This window comes from Falco punctatus, assembly GCF_963210335.1.
Source record: "Falco punctatus genome assembly, contig: scaffold_33, whole genome shotgun sequence".
NCBI classification, from domain to species: domain Eukaryota; kingdom Metazoa; phylum Chordata; class Aves; order Falconiformes; family Falconidae; genus Falco; species Falco punctatus.
In genome coordinates, this window is record NW_027660146.1 from 766,988 (window position 1) to 786,928 (window position 19,941).

The window sequence follows — 19,941 nt, forward strand, 5'->3', positions numbered from 1 at the left end:
ACTAAGAGGCAGATCTGTGGAGGGGTGAGAGGACTGCTGGCCCATAAGCAGTGACTGTCAGAGGACTAAGTGTACTTGAATTTACGTGGGCTTCCAAATTCATGGTTGTTTCTCCTGCCTTGCGGAAGAGCCATGGGAAGTCACCAGCCACACGGAAGGACAAGGGGTTTCCCAAGGCTACGTGGCTTTTTGGGGTTTGCTTTTGAGTAAGAAAGTCTTGTCTCTACATGAGCGCAACTGTGAACGGTCAATTTTGCTGACTTTAGAGAGCAGGGAGCAGTATTTTTCTGATGTGCCTCACATGGCTGCCAGGGCATGGTGAGGAACAGCAAGAGGATTCCTTCCTGGAACCTTCTCCAGGGGAGCAGTGCTGCACTTGTCAAGGTGGGGGTTTTTTTGGCTCTATACGATTGCAAATGTGAGGGGTTAATTTTCAGAACACAGATACTAGGGAGCAGAACATTTGTGCTGTGCCTCACATGGCTGCAAGGACAGAGTGAGAAACAGCAAGAGAGTTCCTGCCTGGCACCTTCTCCAGGGGAGCACTGCTGCACTTACCCACAGTGAGGGTTTTTTTTGGCTCTGCGTGATCGCAAATGTGAGAGGTCCATTTTCTCACCACAGGAAGCAGGGAGCAGAACTTTTGTTCTGTGCCTCACATGGCTGCTGGGGCAGGGTGAGAAGTAGCAAGAGAATTCCTTCCTGGCACTTTTTTCAGGGGAGCAGTGCTGCACTTTCCCAAGGTGTGTTTTTTTGTCTTTCTATGAGTGCAACCATGATGGGTCAATTTTCTCACCACAGAAAGCAGGGAGCAGAACTTTAGTGCTGTGCCTGACATGGCTGCCAGGGCAGGGTGAGAACAGCAAGAGAATTTCTTCCTGGTACCTTCTTTATGGGAGGAGTGCTGTACTTTCCCAAAGTTACTTTTTTGGGCTCTTAACGACTGCAACACTTAAGGGTTAATTTTGCTCACCACAGAAAGCAGGGAGCAGAACATTTGTGCTGTGCCTCACACGGCTACCAGGGCAGGGTGAAAAGCAACAAGAGAATTCCTTCCTGCCACCTTCTCCAGGGAGCACTGCTGCACTTTGCCAAGGTGAGTTTTTTGGGCTGTGCATTATTGCCAAGGAAAAGAGGTCAGTTTTCTGACCACAGAAAGCAGGGAGCAGAACTTTTCTGCTGTGCCTGACACGGCTGCCAGGGCAGGGTGAGAAGCAGCAAGAGAATTCCTTCCTGCCACCTTCTCCAGGGAGCACTGCTGCACTTTGCCAAGGTGAGTTTTTTGGGCTGTGCATTATTGCCAAGGAAAAGAGGTCAGTTTTCTGACCACAGAAAGCAGGGAGCAGAACTTTTCTGCTGTGCCTGACACGGCTGCCAGGGCAGGGTGAGAAGCAGCAAGAGAATTCCTTCCTGCCACCTTCTCCAGGGAGCACTGCTGCACTTTGTCAAGGTGACTTTTTTGGGCTATGCATTATTGCCAATGAAAAGAGGTCAATGTTCTCACCACAGAAAGCAGGGAGAAGAACTTTTCTGCTGTGCCTGACACGGCTGCCAGGGCAGGGTGAGAAGCAGCAAGAGAATTCCTTCCTGGAACCCTCTCCAGGGGAGCAGCCCTGCACTTTCCCAAGCCATGTTTTTTGGTTCTATATGAGTTCAAAAGTGCTGTGTCAATTTTCTCAGCACAGAAAGCAGGGAGCAGAACTCTTGTGCTGTGCCTCACATGGCTACCATGCATGGTGGGAAGCAGCAAGAGAATTCCTTCCTGGTACCTTCTCCAGGGGAATTTCCCAGTTCCCGAGAGACTCCTGGCACTGGCTGCAAGGGGGCTCCCAGCCGAAGGGTGGGCCTGGGTGTTGTTGGGGTGGGAATTGGTGATGTCTCCTTTCCTTAGTCACGTTAACACTTTGGGATAACAAATGGATGCTTCACTCCTATTGCTCTTTTATCATATCGCTCACAGTAACTGCCACTGGCTCCTTTTATCATATTGCATGCTATTTTCTTTTATTGTAATATAAGAAACTGCATTTGATATATTCCATTATTTGATATAATTGGTAGATTTTATTATATTTGATGTGGAGTTCATCTTTGCTGGGTATCCAGCCGGTCAGCAAAACATAATTTGCTGTAGTCAGCATCGTACGAAGTAAAACGCTCTCTATTTAGGAAAAAAAAAAAAGTTCCTCGACTTGCTATTGTCAGGTGGGAACCATTGCCTTATGGTGTTTGGGCCAGAGTGGTCTGGTGGTGCTGGGCAGTTCGGCCAGGGACAGAGGGACGGGGGCAGGGGAGGGGGCGGGGGGAAGGGGTTTAGGGACGGATGGGTGGGAATGGATGAAGGTGTTTAGGGATGGACCGGGGTGTGTGGGGGTGGGGCAAGGATGTGTGTTTGTGGGAGTGGGTGTATGGGGGGTGGGGGGTGGGGGGAGGTGGGGTGGGGGAGTGGGGGAGGTGGGGGTATGTGGGGGGGTGCGTATTGATACACGGGGGGGGAGGTGTTGAGGCTGTGTGTGTTATTTAGAGAACAGAGTGGGGAGTCTGGGGGAAGGGTTTTAGGGACGGATGGGCGAGGTTGATGAAGGCCTTTAGGGAAGGACGGGAGGGGAGGTGTTGGGGTTGGGGGAAGGACGTTAGGGACGGACCGAGGGTGGGGGAGGGACTTTAGGGCCGGACCAGGGTCTGGGGGAGAAGTTTTAGGGCCAGGGCAGGGAGGTGGAGGTGGAGGATGATTTCAGGAACAGCCTGGGGTGGAGGAGGGTGTCAAGGGAAGTCTTTCAGGGTTGTTTGGGGGGAAGGATTTTAGGGACGGATGTGGTGTCTGGCGGGACGTTTGATGCCACCGTATAGATTCCACCGTATATACATTTATGTCCAGGGATTCTGTTAAGGGGAAGCTGCTGGCTCGGCAAAGGGACAAGATGTCTGAGCTCCCCAGTTGCCACGCTCTGATTTGGTGTGTAGCTCTACGTTAAACACACCTGCGCACAAAGGTTAGGCCAAGCTGACTCTCTAAAGCTGTTAGAAGTGACGAATTTAGGGACCTCTCATCCAGGGAGTCAGCCTTGGGAAGGATGGGGAACAAAGAATGGATGGGGGAAAGATCTGCGTTCTCTTGAGTGATGCAGAAAGAGCCTCTGGGTGAGGACGTTGTGGCTGCAGGAGGAGACAAGCCGATAGAGTGCTGCGATCCGCAGAATGTTGGTTGGAATTCGGACAAAGGTAATTGTTGTGGGGGGAGATCGTGACCTCTGACTCAGATAGCCCCCCGAGAGAGGGCAAGGCCCCGCCTGGGGAGCACGGGGAGCTAGTAAAAAACCTCAGCAGTGCTGTCTGAGGGTGTGTGCTCGTTTGCATTAAAGCAAGCAACTTGTAACCCATCCCGTGCCTGACTGAAAATGCATGTGTAATGCGCTATGAGTGTGCAAGTGCTCTGCTGTCCATAGTGCGTACCCTCGAGGAACTGGGTGAGCACGCTCAGAGGAAACATTCCCCCGTGCTCCCAGCACTGCCATAAAGAATGCTGGCCTTCTGAAACTTGCAAGCAAGTCTTAGAGGGTTTTTCTCCCTGACCGACTTTATGGTATCATTCCCACCATACTGGAGAGAGCAAATCTTTTTCTGTTTGGTGGTGAAAGCAGCTTGGGGAGCGTCACTGAAGTGCAGCACTTTTTTTAACCCCAGGTCTAAAGTGCCACCGGTCCTACCGGGGAATACATCCTTCCTCAGGCTTTCAGCAAACGGAAAGGATGCAACAAACCCACCCGACAAAGACGTCCTGTGTTTCTTTTATCTTTCCTGGTATGTGGGGACATGACCCTGCTGGGCCATCTGTGCCACCTGCCTGGGAGCCAAGATGGTGCCTTTACATTCCAGGCTAAGAACTTACCTTCTTTTTTTCCTTTTCAGCGACTTTAGAGCCATCCTTAGGGAGGCTATGTTAAGCTGGTTTACTGCACAGCTGGTCACCAGTGGAGGGAAGCGGTAAGCTCTGCTATCGCCTTTGGTGTTTACTTGTTACTGTGTTGCTCATTTGAGTGATCTTCTCATGCCCCGGCAAGCAGAAGCTATCACTCCACTTTAGGCCTTGGTCTAACAGCCATGCAAAGCAATATTGAAAGTCATTCTGAGATGTGGAACAGGTCCCAATATACATTTTATAAAAGTGCATCTTGGCTGCTCTTTACCTTTGTATGGGTGTTTTTCCCGTTTCTCCAGACTGTTGAAGCTCTGAAAGGCGCCAATGAGCTGCTCTCCCTCAGTTTGCTCCTTTGCCTTTGGGGAGTGCTGTTCATGTTTTCTTCATGGCTTTGCAGAGGAGAAAATCCATGAATACACAGCCTTGCTTGAATTGATCTTGCTGGAAAGTGGTTGAAAGCTTATTGCTGCCCCATCTTGCAAATGGCATACATTCTGGTTCTGATTTGATGGGCAGCGTGTCGGCTTGTCAGATAACTGTAGAACGATTCAATTGCTCAAAGCAGCAATGCTGATAGGGAGAGTTTACGTACTTCCTTGCACAAAGCAGTACCGGGCTTTTTTCCCTCTGCGTGTGTTTCTGTGCAGACATGTGCGTGAAACACAGGTGTCTCTCTGTGCCACAGGTGGGACTGATGACAGCTTTTCATTTCATTTCAACTAGAATTTAAACAAAGATTGTGCCTGCAAAAGAATTTGAGCAGCTGTCCTTGTTTCCCAGAGCAAGCATCCAAGCACTGGGGAGCAGTTTGCAGGATCAGAACCTGAGCCTGCTCTGGGTGGTAAATCCTCAGGAGAGGAAAGAGAAACACCAATTTTTTCAATACAGATCTAGTTCCCTTAATATTTTGAGCAGCAGAGGGGGGTGAGATGGGGCAGTGTGGTGACAGGAGAGGGACAGGAGAGGGACAGAGGAATGAAGAGAACAGGGGTGGATCTGGGCAGGGAGTGGAGGAAGGAAACCCCTGCTGAAGAGTCAGCAAACCATGAAGTATTCCTATGTGCTAAATTTCATCACACTAGCCTGTTTCCACAGCAAAGACTCCAAAGTTACCCAAAGAAACAAGGAAAAGAGCAATTGGTGCTAGTGATGGCAAACACGATGGAGTTCTTGGCAGCATGAGGAAATAGATAACTACTGTAGGAAGTTCAATGACCTAAACTGATGGAAATAAATCTCTGAAACATTTAGGGCAGCTATTGCGTAATTTTTTATGTCTGTCTGACTATATATCGATCGATCTTGCAGAAGACCCAGTTGCAAGACCCTACAGTAATATACCTCTGTTCCTGGTAACAATACTTAGCCCTAAGACTCAACCTTAAGACTCAATATTAAAACTCAACCTTAAGACCTAACCCTGAGACCTAAATTTAAGACTTAAGCTAAGACTTAACCCTAAGACATAATCCTAATACCTAACCCTAACACCTAACCTAAAGACCTAACCCTAGAGACTGAACTCTAAGACTTAACCCTAAGACTTAACCTTAACACTAAACCTTAACACTTAAACCTAAGACTTAACCCTAAGACCGAACCTAAAGACTTAACCTGAAGACATAACCTTAATACATAACCTTAAGAATTAACCATAAGACTGAACCCTAAAGACTCAACCTTAAGACGTAACCCTAAGACTTAACCCTATAGACTTAACACCAAGACTTAACCCTAAGAACTAACCCTAAGACTTAGCCCTCAGACTTAACCTTAAGCCTTAAATCTAAGACTTAACCCTAAGACTTTATCCTGACTCAGTTCTAAGACTTAACCATAAGACTTAACCTTAAGAATTAACCTAAAACTTAACCATTAGACCTATCCCTAAGACTTAAACCTAAGAACTAACCCTAACACCTAACCATAAGAATTAACTCTAAGATTTATCCTTAAGACTTAATGCTAGGACTTAACCTTAAGATTTAATCTTAAAACAGCCAGAAGACATAATCCTAATACCTAACCATAAGGCCTAACTCTAAGACTTAAGCCTAAGACTTAACTCTAAGACTGAACTCTATAAACTTATCCCAAAGACTTAACTCTAAGACTAAATCTTAAGACTTAACCCTAACACCTAAACTTAAGACTTAAGCTAAGACTTAACCCTAAGACTTAATCCTAATACCTAACCCTAAGAGCTAACCTAAAGACCTAACCCTAGAGACTGAACTCTAAGTCTTAACCCTAAGACTCAACCTTAAGACTTAACCCTTTGAATCTATCCCTAAGACCTAACCCTAATACCTAGCCTAATGACTTAACCGTAAGACTGAACCCTACGACTTAACCTAAAGACTTAACCATAAAACTTAACCTTAAGACTTAACCCTAAGACTAAATTGTAAGACTTAGCCCTAAAACTTAACCCTACATATAACCTTAAGACTTAACCCTAAAACTTGACCCTAAGACTCAACAGTAAGACTTAACACTAAGACCTAACCCTAAGACCTAAAATAATGACCTAACCAGAAGACTGAACCCTAAGACTTAACATTGAGACTTAACCATAAGACTTAACGCTAAGACTTAACCCTAAGACCTAAACGTAAGACTTAGCCTTGAATCTTAATCCTACGACTTAAGCCTAAGACTTAACCCTAAGACTTCAACTTAAGACTTATACTTAAGACTTAAACCTAAGACTCAATCCGTAAGACTTAACCTTAAGACTTAACCCTGAGGCTTAAGCTTAAACTTAACCCTGAGACTTAATTCTAAAACATATCCCCAAGACAACTCTAAGACTTAAACCTAAGACTCAATCCATAAGATTAAACTTAAAAATTAACCTTAAGACTTAAACTTAAGAATTAAACATAAATCTTAACGCTGACACTTAACCCTAAGACGTATCCCAAAGACTTAAACTTAAGACTTAACCCTAAGACTCAAAGCCTAGGACTTAAGATTTAACCTTAAGACTGAACACAAAGACTTAACCCTAAAACTTAAATTTATGAGTTAACCTTAAGACTTAACACTAAGACTTAACCTTAAGACATAACCAGAACACTTAAATTTAAGACTTAACCTTAAAACTTAACCATACGACTTAACCTTAAGATTTAACCCTAAGATTTAAATTTAAGACTTATCCTTAAGACTTAACCCTAAGACTTAAATTTAGGTCTTAACCTTAACAGTTAACCCTAAGACATAACCCTGAGACTTAAACCTAATACTTAATCTTAGAGACTTAACCGTTAGACTTAACCTTAAGACTTAACACTAACACTTATAATTAAGACTTGAGCTTAAGACTTAACCTTGTGACTCAACCTTAAAAACTGAACCTGAGACTTAACCCTAAGACTTAACATTAAGACATAACCTTAAGACTTAACCGTAAGACTTAACTCTTAAGATTAACCTTAATTCTTACCCTTAAAACTTAACCCTAAGACTGAACTCTAAGCCTTAAGCCTTACACTTAAACTTAAGACTTTATCTTAAGTCTTTACTCTAAGGCTTAACCCTAAGACTTCATCCTATCTTAACTTAAGACTTACCCCTGAGACTTAAACTTAAGACTTAACCCTGAGACTTAAAGATTTTAACACTAAGAATTGACCCTAGGTCTTAAATTTAAGACATATCATTAAGACTTAACCCTAAGACTTAACCTTAAAACTTAACCCTGAGACCTAACCCTAAGACTTAACATTAAGACTTAACCTTAAGACTTAACCAAAAGATTTAACCTTAAAAATCAACCCTAAGACTCAACCTTAAGACTCAACATTAAGACTTAACCCTAGGACTTAACACTAACACTTAACCCTGAGACTTAGCCTTAAGAAGTAACCCTAGGACTTAACCCTGAAACTTAACCTTAAAACTTTAACATTAAAATTTAAGACTTAACCTTAAGACTTAACCCTGAGATTTAACCTTGTACGACTTAACCCTAGGACTTAAATTTTAGACTTCACCCTAAGACTTAACCCTAAAAGTTAACCTTAAGACTTAACCCAAAGACACAACACTGATACTTAATGTTAAGACTTCACCTTAAAACTTACCCCTAAGACTTAACCCTGAGACTTAATCTTAAAGATTTTAACCCTAAGAATTAACCCTAGGTCTTAAATTTAAGACTTAACCCTAAGACTTAAACATAAGACTTAACCCTAAGACATAACCCTGAGACTTAACCCTAAGACTGAACCCTAAGACTTAACCTTAAGACTTAACCCTAAATCTTAACCCTGAGATTAACCTTGAGACTTAACCTTAAGACTTATCCCTAAGACTTAAAATTAAGACTTAAATTTATGACTTAACCGTAAGATCTAACCCTGAGATTAAATCTTAAGACTTTAACCCTAAGACTTAATAATAATACTTAACCTTAAGACAAAACCCTAAGACTTGACCCTAAGACATAAACCTAAGACGTAAACTTAAAGATGTAACTATAAGTCTTATCCTTAAGACTTAACCCTAAGACATAACTCTAAGACTTAATCTTAAGTCTTAACCCTAAAACTTAACCCTAAGACTTAACCCTAAGATTTAACCATAAGACTTCACCTTAAGACTTAACCTTAAGATTTAACCTTAAGACTTAACCCTAAGACATAACCCTGAGACTTAACATTGAAACTTAGCCTTGAAACTTAACCCTGAGACTTAACCCTAAGAATTATCCCCTGTTGCGACGGAGGGAAGACACAGTCACTCAATATGAGTGATCAGCAGACTTCATTTATTGTCCCTTACAGTCACCTTTTATGCCTTCTTATAATTAGCTCATACATATTACAAAAGTTAAGCTCATTATTGGTTAGTTGCCTAAATACCAAGCCCGCCCCTAGTTTCTCTTCTGTAGTTATCTGTTCCCACCTGCAACATTCTTTTCCCAACGAAATCTTCCTGTTATTGTGTAACTTTTGCTTTACTTCAGATAAGCTGAGAGCAATGTGCATTTTTGTCCAGCCAGCTGGACTATGTCTATGAGACCTTTTTCAGCTAGCCAGTTATCCACAATTCCCCCGTTTTTATTTTGGGCGACATAGGCTTGGTTGACCATTTTCAATAACAGTGTTTTAACACAGGAAAATACACAGCCAACTTATAAAATCTCAGTTCAGAAGGATAATTCCAGAAATACTTGAAAAATAAAGTTAGCTTGAAGCTTTAATTTAGATGCTCTTTCTGTTCCAGTGATATAAAAAGTTTAAAAAATTCAAAGGTAATTTTAAAGTTCTGAACATGGACTAATGCAAGCTCAAAACCCAAAAAGAAACCAAACTGATGTTTGACTAGGAATATTTGCAAATATTTTAGTGGAAAATCCCTGACCATTAACAATTTTCTGTCCAAATAACAACTGCCCTTATGCAACCAACCAGTCCATACATTTTCTGAAGAATACCTCATTGATATCAAAGAATTAACAAAGGGAAAAATTAGTTCTAAGCTATATACATTCATAAGTGGATTTTTCAACAGTTACATACAGATTTACACACTAAGCCATAATGGCTTGTAGGTGATACACACAAGAAGAGTACCTTGCTTATCTGTCTGAATGTCTATGCTAAATTTGACAACTATGCCACAAGCCAAGCCTACATGAGTGCTGTATGTTATGCACGTTCCTTAACAAACAGAAGTATAATAGACAAATTCCCAAGATCTAGTCCCCAACCTAATTATATTATTTTGTAGCCAATTAAGGAAAATAACACAAATGTGCATATCTACGTGTGCACACACCTTTTAGTTCAGAACCAATCCATGATAAAAGGCCTTAGCCTTATGGCATCATCAAATCTTAACGAGTACAGTAATTAAAAATGCAGTCTTACTGTAAGTGAGATTTATGCTGACATTCCCTCAAATGCTACACGTGAGTATTTCTCACTCAACTGCCTCAAGTTAAAATAGTAGTATTTGTTAATATGTATTAAAAAATCGTTAATTCTCTACAATAGCAGTTGACTTCCATAACACTATGTAAGCAAAAGAGGCTTAAGATGGGTTTTCTGAATACTAACAATTTATTTTAGACTGTCTAAACTCAGGTCTTGAAAGATTTCACTCTGCCAGACATAGAAACACTGTTGCACTCCAGTTGTGATATCCCTTTTCCCAAGTTGTCACATGCACATCTCGCTCAAGCAACATTATTGTTAAAGTTTCTCTTTGCTACATAAATGCATATTGCACTTGTAGATATAAAAGACAGCACCCTTACTTAAATTATTATCTTATTACCTCATAACTCTTAGTATACCTTGTATCTCTGATTTCATCACTTCAAAAATTCACCAGGAGCAGATAAAACCACAGCATCAGACTAAACTACACCTTAACTGCTGATTCAAATAAAGGCATTCTCTTCAGATATGCCTAATGTTTACAAATAATTTTGGCTGGTTTTGATCAAAAAACTATTATTACAATAATGATCAAAAATAATAATCCCGTTTGCAAAATGCCTTTAAGCCAGCCTCCTAGTCCCAACCAATTTCCACATTCAGAATACAGCATAAATACAGAATACAGAATAAATTATCTCCATCAAGGCAAAAAGGCTTCATTTTAAACACAGAGATGTTTGCTAGTTCAAGGCAGAAACCCATTTCTTGTAGAGGACATCTGAAGCACTTTCTTTTTTTTTGGGGGGGTGGGTTTGTAATCAATTCCGTATTTTTCCTTGAGAAGCTTAAGCTGTTCCTCTTGTTTCAGGAGTGTTTCCAACTCTGATTTGTCGAATAGGTCCGTATTTCCCAAATATATCATACATTTCCTCCGCTGTGATTTTATACGGCAGGTTCCGAATATAGAGGATCCGATTGACCTCTGGGGGCAGCCAGATGTTAGCTCGCTTGGCCGCTTGCATCGCCATGGCGCCGATCGGAGGGGGGGGGGGGGGGGGGGGCGGGGGGGGTGCCGCCTTGGAGAGAAACCGCGGCCGGGAAGGGGCCTGCCGGGCTGCGCGCTGCCACTCGCCGCTGCCGCGGGGGTCCCGGATGCTATCCCATACGCTAATAACCCGCGTAATTCCTTTTTACAATCTATGTCCTGCACGCTCTGCTTTTCTAAAAAGCATATGAGCGAATCGTACGTCGCTTGTCTCTCCACACCTTCGTCAGCGCTGTTGCAGCCTTTGCGAGACTTCAGCAACGCGTGGCCGGTGGGACCTTCTGTAGGTGCTCCTGGGCGCGGGGACTGTGCCCTTCCGCCTCCTGCGCTGCTTTCAGGACTGGTACCCGAATCTCCGTCGAACCGTGGCTCGCAGGTTCAGACCTCTCTAGGGTCCCTGTTCGGGCGCCATTTGTTGTGACGGAGGGAAGACACAGTCACTCAATATGAGTGATCAGCAGACTTCATTTATTGTCCCTTACAGTCACCTTTTATGCCTTCTTATAATTAGCTCATACATATTAACAAGCCCGCCCCTAGTTTCTCTTCTGTAGTTATCTGTTCCCACCTGCAACATTCTTTTCCCACTGCAGTCTTCCTGTTATTGTGTAACTTTTGCTTTACTTCAGATAAGCTGAGAGCGATGTGCATTTTTGTCCAGCCAGCTGGACTATGTCTATGTGAACTTTTTCAGCTAGCCAGTTATCCACAATCCCCAAGACTTAAACTACGGACTTAACCTTTAAGACCTAACCCTGACTCAACCTAAAGATTCAACCTTAAGTCTTAACCCTGAGATTAACCTTGAGACTTAAACCTGAGATTAAACCGTAAGACTTTAACCCTAAGTCTTAAACTTAAGACTTTAACTTAAGACTTAACCCTGAGATTTAATCTTAAAACTTTAACCCAAAGACTTAACCCTAGGACTTAACCCTAAAACTTAACCCTAAGACTTCACTGTAGGACAAGGCCTCAAGGACAGGAGTCCAAGTACTGATAGCCTGATGAACAGAGACTTGTTAGAACCTGTAGGGCACAAGGCCTGGGAACCAAGGAACAAGCTAACTGCAGACCCCTGAGCCGTTACAGCTGAGGAGGCAGCCAGGCGGACAGAGAAACAAGTAGCCAGATAAGGGAACGGATGGCGCCGATATGTAACTTTGTTAATCAAGAAAGCCGCCTAGAAAGAAACTCCTTAACTTTGGAATAGAAATTATTGCTATGTCAAGATAAACTAATAAGTTCCTATTGTTCTAACGGTGTGCCTTAAATATCAACCAATCCCTGTTTTTTACGCTTAAGATTTAACCAATCAGTGTGTAATATGTAGAAAGTAGAAACGTATACAAGTGTAAGAAAATCACTAATAAACCGACAACTTGCTTGCATCAAGCTGCGTCCCGTCTCTTCATTCGCTGCAAATTGGTGACCCCGACGTGATCTGGTGAAGGATCTGATGTGGAGGGACTCTCGAATCGGCTGACTGAGCGACATGCAGCAAAACCCACAGAACTCTGAATGATCCGCTGAAAGGAAGCGGGAGCCGGCCTGAAATCCCTCCGGAGTTGAGAGGTGAGCTGTGGGAAATCCGTAATGGGGAATCAGGTTTCGTCCCCAGAAAGAGACGTTTATGAGCTTATGAAAGGTCTCCCTAACAAACATGAGAAAAGTATTTCTGAGCATGACCTTAAAGCAATGCTTAAGTGGGTGCAAGTAAATATGCCTGCAGTGACTGCAACTACAATTTTCACGCGGGAACTTTGGGACGACACAGGGGTGAAATTGTGGGATTCTGCGACAAAAGGCAATACTGAGTCCCACCGTCTGCTCTCTTCGTGGAGAGTTATTTTTGAGACTCTGAAAGCACAAAAAGAAAAGGCAGAGGAAGGAGAGGAGGAGGAATCGCAAGCTCCTATAGCCCTGTCCTTGTCAGCCTCTAAATCACAGTGCTCTAAACCCCTGGGTGTCAATGCAGTGGAGTATCTGCCAGAAGAAGATCCCTTTGACCCAGGACTGGTAGAGCCTGAACAAGAACCTGATTTATACCCTCCTGATCTACGTGATGTGTGGGCAAAAATAAAGGAACAAGCCTTAAAGGAGGGGGATCTAGAAATGGCTAAAACTATAGTTGCTCCGGTCTTGTATTCTCAGGGTCGGGCAGGCGGAGCATGATGGGAGGCTCTTTCTTTTTCGGTTGTTAAAAAACTGTGCCGCACGGTTATGGAACATGGTATTTCTTCTCCCTGTTTTATAAGTCTGTTATCTTCTGTGTTTGATACTTATGTCATGCTCCTCATGATTTGAAATCTTTAGCACGATTACTGCTAACCCCGACTCAGTACACGTTATGGGAGTCGCACTGGAGAGCACTCCTGCTCACGTACGGTAACCATAATGATGCTGCATCAGCTGCACTGGCAATAGAGCATCTTACGGGCACCGGTGCACGTGCTGATCCGGTAGCGCAGGCTCAACACTGCCCCCGTGCGGCTCTCGAGGCAATTAGAGAAGAGGCGAAAAAGGCTTTTTTCCAGGTCCCTGACGTACAAAAGCCACAAAAAGCCTTTACTAACATCACTCAGGAGTCTCGAGAACCTTATATGCAGTTTATTGGTAGACTAAAACAGGCTTTGGAACGTCAAGTAGATAATGCGGAAGCTCGGGATATATTGTTAACAAAACTAGCTGTTGAAAATGCTAATGTTGATTGTAAAAGGCTACTGAAGTCTCTTCCCAACCCGAACCCCACTCTGGTGGAAATGGTGGAAGCATGTAACCGAATCGGTACGGTTGACCACAAGTTTGAAGCTATGGCTTCTGCTTTTGCAGCGATGTGTGGTGTGGGGAATTGCTATGGTTGTGGTAAGCCTGGTCATCTAAAGAGAAATTGTCTTGCTCGGGCTGCGGGGAATAAACAACAACGTCCTGGTCCTGGATTTTGTCCGAAATGTCAGAAAGGGCGTGATTATGCTAATCGATGTTGACCTAAGTACGACTTCCAGGGACAACCGATACAGGGAAACCGACCACGGAGCGCGGGGCAGCGACACGCGCAGACACAAATGCCACAGCTGACATTTCAACATCCTTGGAGAGAAGCACCGACACCTCAAGTCTCTGTCCAGCAACCTCAGGCAGCGCCAGATTGGACCTGGCAACCTCACACACAGTAACACTGCTCGATTCCTTGGTTCATTTATTATCAACAAATGTCAAAGGACCATTACCCCCCGATACACAAGCTCTGTTAATTGGTAGATCTTCCACAACATTGTCTGGTCTCTTTGTTTTACCAGGTGTTGTTGACTCTGACAGTGTGGACGAAATCAAAATCATGGCACGGACTCCATTTCCACCTCGTACGATACCTCAGGGTAGTCAAATAGTGCAATTGATTCTGACTCCAGCAAGGGTAAACTCTCTTATCACTGATCATCCTCCGCAGAGGAGAGGAGGTTTTGGATCCACAGGGTTACCTCACATTTTGTGGGTACAATCCATTTCTCCACAGCGGCCTATGTATCAGTGTACCCTTATTTACGATGACCAACAAATAGCACTGAATGGGATCATTGACACTGGAGCTGATGTCACAGTAATTTCTCAAGACAAATGGCCTCCGCAATGGCCACTGACTAATGTCTCTCAGACACTGGCTGGGATAGGGGGGACCGGTAACAGTCGTCAGAGTTTGGAACTAATTCGAATTCAAAGACCAGAGGGACATGTGGCTTCTGTTAAACATTTTGTGCTGCCTGTCCCTATGGTTTTGTGGGGATGTGATGTATTGTCACAATGGGGAATGTCCATCCGTACACATTTTTAGATGGGGCCACTGAAGTGCGCGACACCCTAAAAATAACCTGGAAAACTGATGTTCCTATTTGGGTGGATCAATGGCCCCTTCCTTTGGAAAAACTTCGCGCACTTCAAAACTTAGTCTCAGAACAACTGTCCCAAGGACACATTGTACCTTCTACTAGCCCATGGAATTCACCTGTTTTTGTTATTAAAAAACAAACTGGCAAGTGGCGCTTGCTCCATGATCTTAGAAAAATTAATGATGCTATGGAAGATATGGGAGCCCTCCAACCCGGGCTCCCATCCCCAACTATGATCCCTTGACATTGGCATCTAACCGTCCTAGATCTTAAAGATTGTTTTTTCAGTATCCCGTTACATCCAGATGATGCCCCGAAATTTGCCTTTTCATTTCCAAGCATCACCATGCAAGCTCCGTTGCAGGGATATCAGTGGGTTGGACTGCCACAAGGTATGAAAAATAGCCCTACAATGTGTCAATGGTACGTTGCAAAAATACTCAGTCCTGTCCGAAATGCTATGCCTACTGTGTTATTGTATCATTATATAGATGACCTTTTAGTGGCAGCACAACATCACAAAGTCATGGAGAAAGCTGTAGCCCTTGTCACAGATGCCGTGAATTCGGCAGGTCTCTGTATAGCACCAGAAAAGGTCCAGAAGTTTCCCCCTTGGAAACATCTGGGCTGGCGAATAAGGAAAAGGTGACAAAAGGAACTAGTTGTTAGACCATGTCCAGATATTTTCAGCACCATATTGTCTTCTGAATGTGGTGCCGTTTGCTCTATACCTGTCACTATGGCTATCACCAAGCGTTATTAGAAGTGAGTCAGGGACTGCACATGTGCTAGTGCAGATCCACCTTCACCGTTCCAAAGGAAACAACTCCATAACGACAGATTAGTGAGAAAGCAGGAATAAAGGCTTTTTTATTTTTTATAGATATATCTGTTTTCAGAAAGGAATTCAGTTTATTAATAAAACTATTTTTGTTGAAGTTTAGCAGCAGATCGATAAAATTAGCTGGAAGGTTACTTACTTTCAAGTAGATCCAGTGTTCCACTCCTCTCCTGGCAGAAAAGAAAAGTACCTTCATGTTTTCAAGGCACAGATTATGTATTTCTTGTAGTATGAACTAATTTCTTTTAACATTCAGCTGTGCAACTCACCAGTTCCAAGAACTGCGTGTTATAGTTTGCATTCTGAACAAAGCTAAGTACCTTCCCTTCCAGGGCTCTTTTGTCTTCTAAATGCATCCTCCTTGGTTGTATTTCATCTTACTGTGTTCTCACTGCTTCTCTATAAATGAACACATTAATCCTTAATTTTCTAGGTTTCTTGCTCCATTTGCCAAAGCAGCATTTTCCTTCTCTCAGGAGCTGCAGATGCAGATTACCACTGTGCCAGCTTCTTCCTGTCTGGAGTGGTTTGGCAAAAGGAATTAGTTCAGGAAAGTTCATAAACGTCTATTTTCTTTTCACTTCTACTACACTTCACAGCTGTCTCACTGTGCTCTTGTCACTTTTCTTTCGAGTATACTTATGAAAACCCATCACAGCAGCTAAGGTCTGCAGGGTTGGAAAGCTGACCTTCCAACACAAGGGGCAGAAATACGGGAGGCAATCTTTCTCCCATCAAATAACAGTTCCTCCACAACTCTTTCACTGTTTGGGATATCCCTGAGAAAATGCAAAACCTCAATTTTGGCTTGTTGCAGCATTCACAATGATGGAGAAAAAGCTGTCAGGATTCACTTGTCAGCAGCTTAGGAGCTGTGGAACTTGAGGTCCATTTGAAAATGCTTCAGTTATTTGTATGCAGTAGACCTAGATGCAAGGGCATTAAAATCTGGCATGAAAGCCTATATGAGCAGGATATGCTCTAGTCTGAAAGAAGACAGGTTTCGATTGAGATAAAATGAAACACAGACAACTAGAAAGAAGTACAAGTGCAATACTGCTGGTTGACTTCATGTTTAAAAACATGGCCCATCAGTGCAGAGAAAAACTAGTCTGTAGCATCCAGTTAGAGCTGCTGCATTTTTCTAAGCTGTCCGGCTTACTCTGCATCCAGGCAAAACAGGTCACAGAAATAGTATATTCCCTTTTTTATGTATCACTTCAGGAGAAAAGGAAAAAAAAAAACCAAACAACAAAACACGCAAAACCCCAAAACTGTTGCTATAGAGATATCATCTATAGAGATAAAGAAGGCCTAAAATGAAGCAAGAATTCATAGAATCACCTTTCTAAATCTTCAGCTGCTCAGTCTTGAAAATATGGGGGAAGAAAACTGAAATGCATGTGAGTTAGCATGCGGTTGCATAAAGCTATCCATGAGATCAACTAGGACTCTAGGAATTTCCAAAGAAGTTGATCCCACCACATCTGCTTTCTCCCTACCTGTGAGAAAGCACATCGTGAAAATCAACCTTCAGACAGATAAGATTCCTTCCCCCTTTGAGTACTGCATCATCACAGAGAGCCCAGCACCCCCAGAACAGCAAGAGAGATGAAGGAACCGGCACTTACTGCCACAGAGCATTTCCAGTCGGTTTGATTCTGCAGGTCAGCTACAAGCAACAGGATCCAACTCATGTTCAAAGAGCTCCAGCTCTACGTCTTATTGAACAATGGAAGTGGTGCACTCTGGAAACTCTAATTTAGATGTCCCACTATATATGCTGGTAAAAGCATATATATATATATATATATATACACGCACACACTGATTATTCAGACATAATCTGGGGTTTGCCTCACACCTCCTGCAATGAAGCCACTGATACTTACCTATCGTCACACATACAGGGCATTGCAAACCATCCTTGAAACAACTCATCAGCAACTAGTAGACTCTGTATTAAAACTGTAGCAGTACTAATATTTGATGTCTTCACAGCAGTAAAGATTTATTTATTTTTTAAAAAGCAGAAAAGTCTGAGAAAGCCATTATTTGTCACGGGATGATCCAAAGGCTGTTAATCTCCTGTCTACACCTTAATAAAAGAAAAAAGGAGAAAAATCTAATTTAAACATGTGTTATTAGGGATAAAAAATTCAGACTGATGTTACATTAAATTATTTGGGAGGGTGAGGTATCCAGCCATGGTCTTCAGTATAAAAGAAAATTATAGGGTCTATCAACTAGAGAAGCGGTGCTCTGAGCCTATGTGCTGGCATGCTTACAGTTTTTTTAATGTCTGGCAGGATGTTTTACAAACTAAACTCAGCAAGGTGACGATTCCACCACAAGGTGCTTCAGATGGTTTTGCTAATAATTTTGATCAGCTGAAATGGAGAAAAACATAACTTCATTTATTTGGCTTTTCCAGAACCTGTCAAGCCTGAGCAGAACCATTAATTTCTCCCTTCTGCATCTCCCCCACCTTCTTCCAGAAAAGACACACTTCAATTTTATTTTTTTTCTACAAGTATTCTGCATAATCAGCCTATGCTCCCAAAACAAATTTTGGTCATTCTTTGTTCTCTTCCTTTGCTAGAAGGAAGTGCCATTTCTTGAGAATGTTCATTGGAGGCTGGTACTGCTACTGCTGCAAACACGGAAGTGCTAACCACCATCTATTGGCTTTTCTTTTAAGAGCCTTTTAACCAACTTTGTTAATGGACTGAATGCAATTTAGGTATGGAACTTGGCTAAAATGTAGCTTCAATTGGCTATTAAAATTTAAGAGCCAACTAAGACAGCTAATTACAAAAAAAAAAGCTCCAGTGATAATCTTAAGCAGAATTAGTAATAGCAAATGACAGGCTGTCTAGTCTTATTCCCAAAGGGAAAGAAACTCTTAACTAAGAAGTCAACCAGACAACGTGCAGAAAACCTAATTGCATTACTCTTATATTGGCATCCCAAATCTGGCAGCTCACTAGGATAAAACAGTGAGTAAAGTCTGTCAAACTACTCAGGAAAGCAACTGACCCTTCTTAATGCTAGCTGTAACAGACATCGGGAATTACATTAATATTTTATATTAACTTATTCCTGTAAAAATTAGCAAAGCAGCACCATCTAAAAAATATCTTATACCCATCCTGAATTTGATTCAAAACATATGTTTTCAAAACATAACCTCGGCGTTCATTCAACATTTTATGCTATAACATATTTATTTCAGTAGCGATTCAGACACAAAATCAAGCAAGCATAGCACTGGGCATCCACACAAATACACCACCCACTGGCTCATACGCATTCGTTTTGGTTTGCCGAACTTCATAAAGCAGTCTCCCTGATAAGAATAATGTTCATGCCCTAACAATTTTTTTTTTTTTTTTTTTTTTTTTTTTTCAGTATCTAAATGTAAAGTAGTGGTATTTCACACCAAAATTAAACACTGCATTTTTTTACTTACAGCTCTGAAAACAAGACTCAAAGCCAGGCAAGGAAGTACTTTTAAGAAAGGTTTTGGTAGGTTACATGCTTCTCCACTATGAAAAAAAGGTAAACCATTATTTTGTTATGAGAAGCACATGCAAGTCAAGCTTTCACTGGAACTAGACACTTTACAAAATTATTAACAATTACAACTTTTCACTAACATAAAAAGAAAACCTGAGGGGGCAGTTGAGAATGGACCTTGGGTTTTGGTTTGTTCTTTTCTTTGCCCTGGGCTCTATGTCTGAAATGCTGGTCTCCTCCTTTCCAGAGAAAATCTGAATAATTAGAAAAGTGACACAAACACAAATACTATGAAAAAAATAACTAACATTCACTACCTGTTCTCCAAATAATTGTTTAAACTTATTTTGTAACAAACTGGAATGCAAGGACGTGATTTTTGTCTTACGTTCTCTTTTTTCAATTCAAACACTTGAAAAATATTTAAAAGGTGTCTCTACCATTTCAGACTTCCTCTTGGTGTACATCTAAGTGGCCCTCAATAGGACTTACTCAAAATTAGAAGAAATCAGATGCAACACCACTGTTCTTTATAAAGTACCCACAACAAAAGTAAATAAAGTTTTATTTCTACATTAGAAAGCAGAAAAAAGCACTTTAGTTTGCCTTTAAGATATGGATTTGTGTGTATAAAGAAAACACATCCTCACTTCAAAGCTGGCAAAACTTTGCATTCGTATTGAAGTATTCGTAAATTATGCAAATATTTTAATAAAAAATCTAATTAATAAACATCTATTTTAATAAAACATCTATTCTTCAAAACAGGTACAAACAACATTAATGTTTTCAGGATTCATCACTTTAAAAGGAAAGAAATAGATTCCAGTGCTACG

The 19,941-nt window shown here is 42.1% G+C and overlaps 1 long non-coding RNA gene across 1 annotated transcript; it reads right to left on the reverse strand.

Annotated features, from left to right (window-relative positions):
• Positions 1 to 5,228: 5,228 nt before the first annotated feature.
• LOC308057807 lies at positions 5,229 to 8,358 on the reverse strand. The gene is made up of 3 exons (XR_013925465.1): positions 8,100 to 8,358; positions 5,496 to 7,358; positions 5,229 to 5,456 (listed from the first exon to the last, which is right to left on the reverse strand). It is a non-coding gene; the product is annotated as an uncharacterized lncRNA (long non-coding RNA).
• Between the last annotated feature and the right edge of the window lie 11,583 nt (positions 8,359 to 19,941).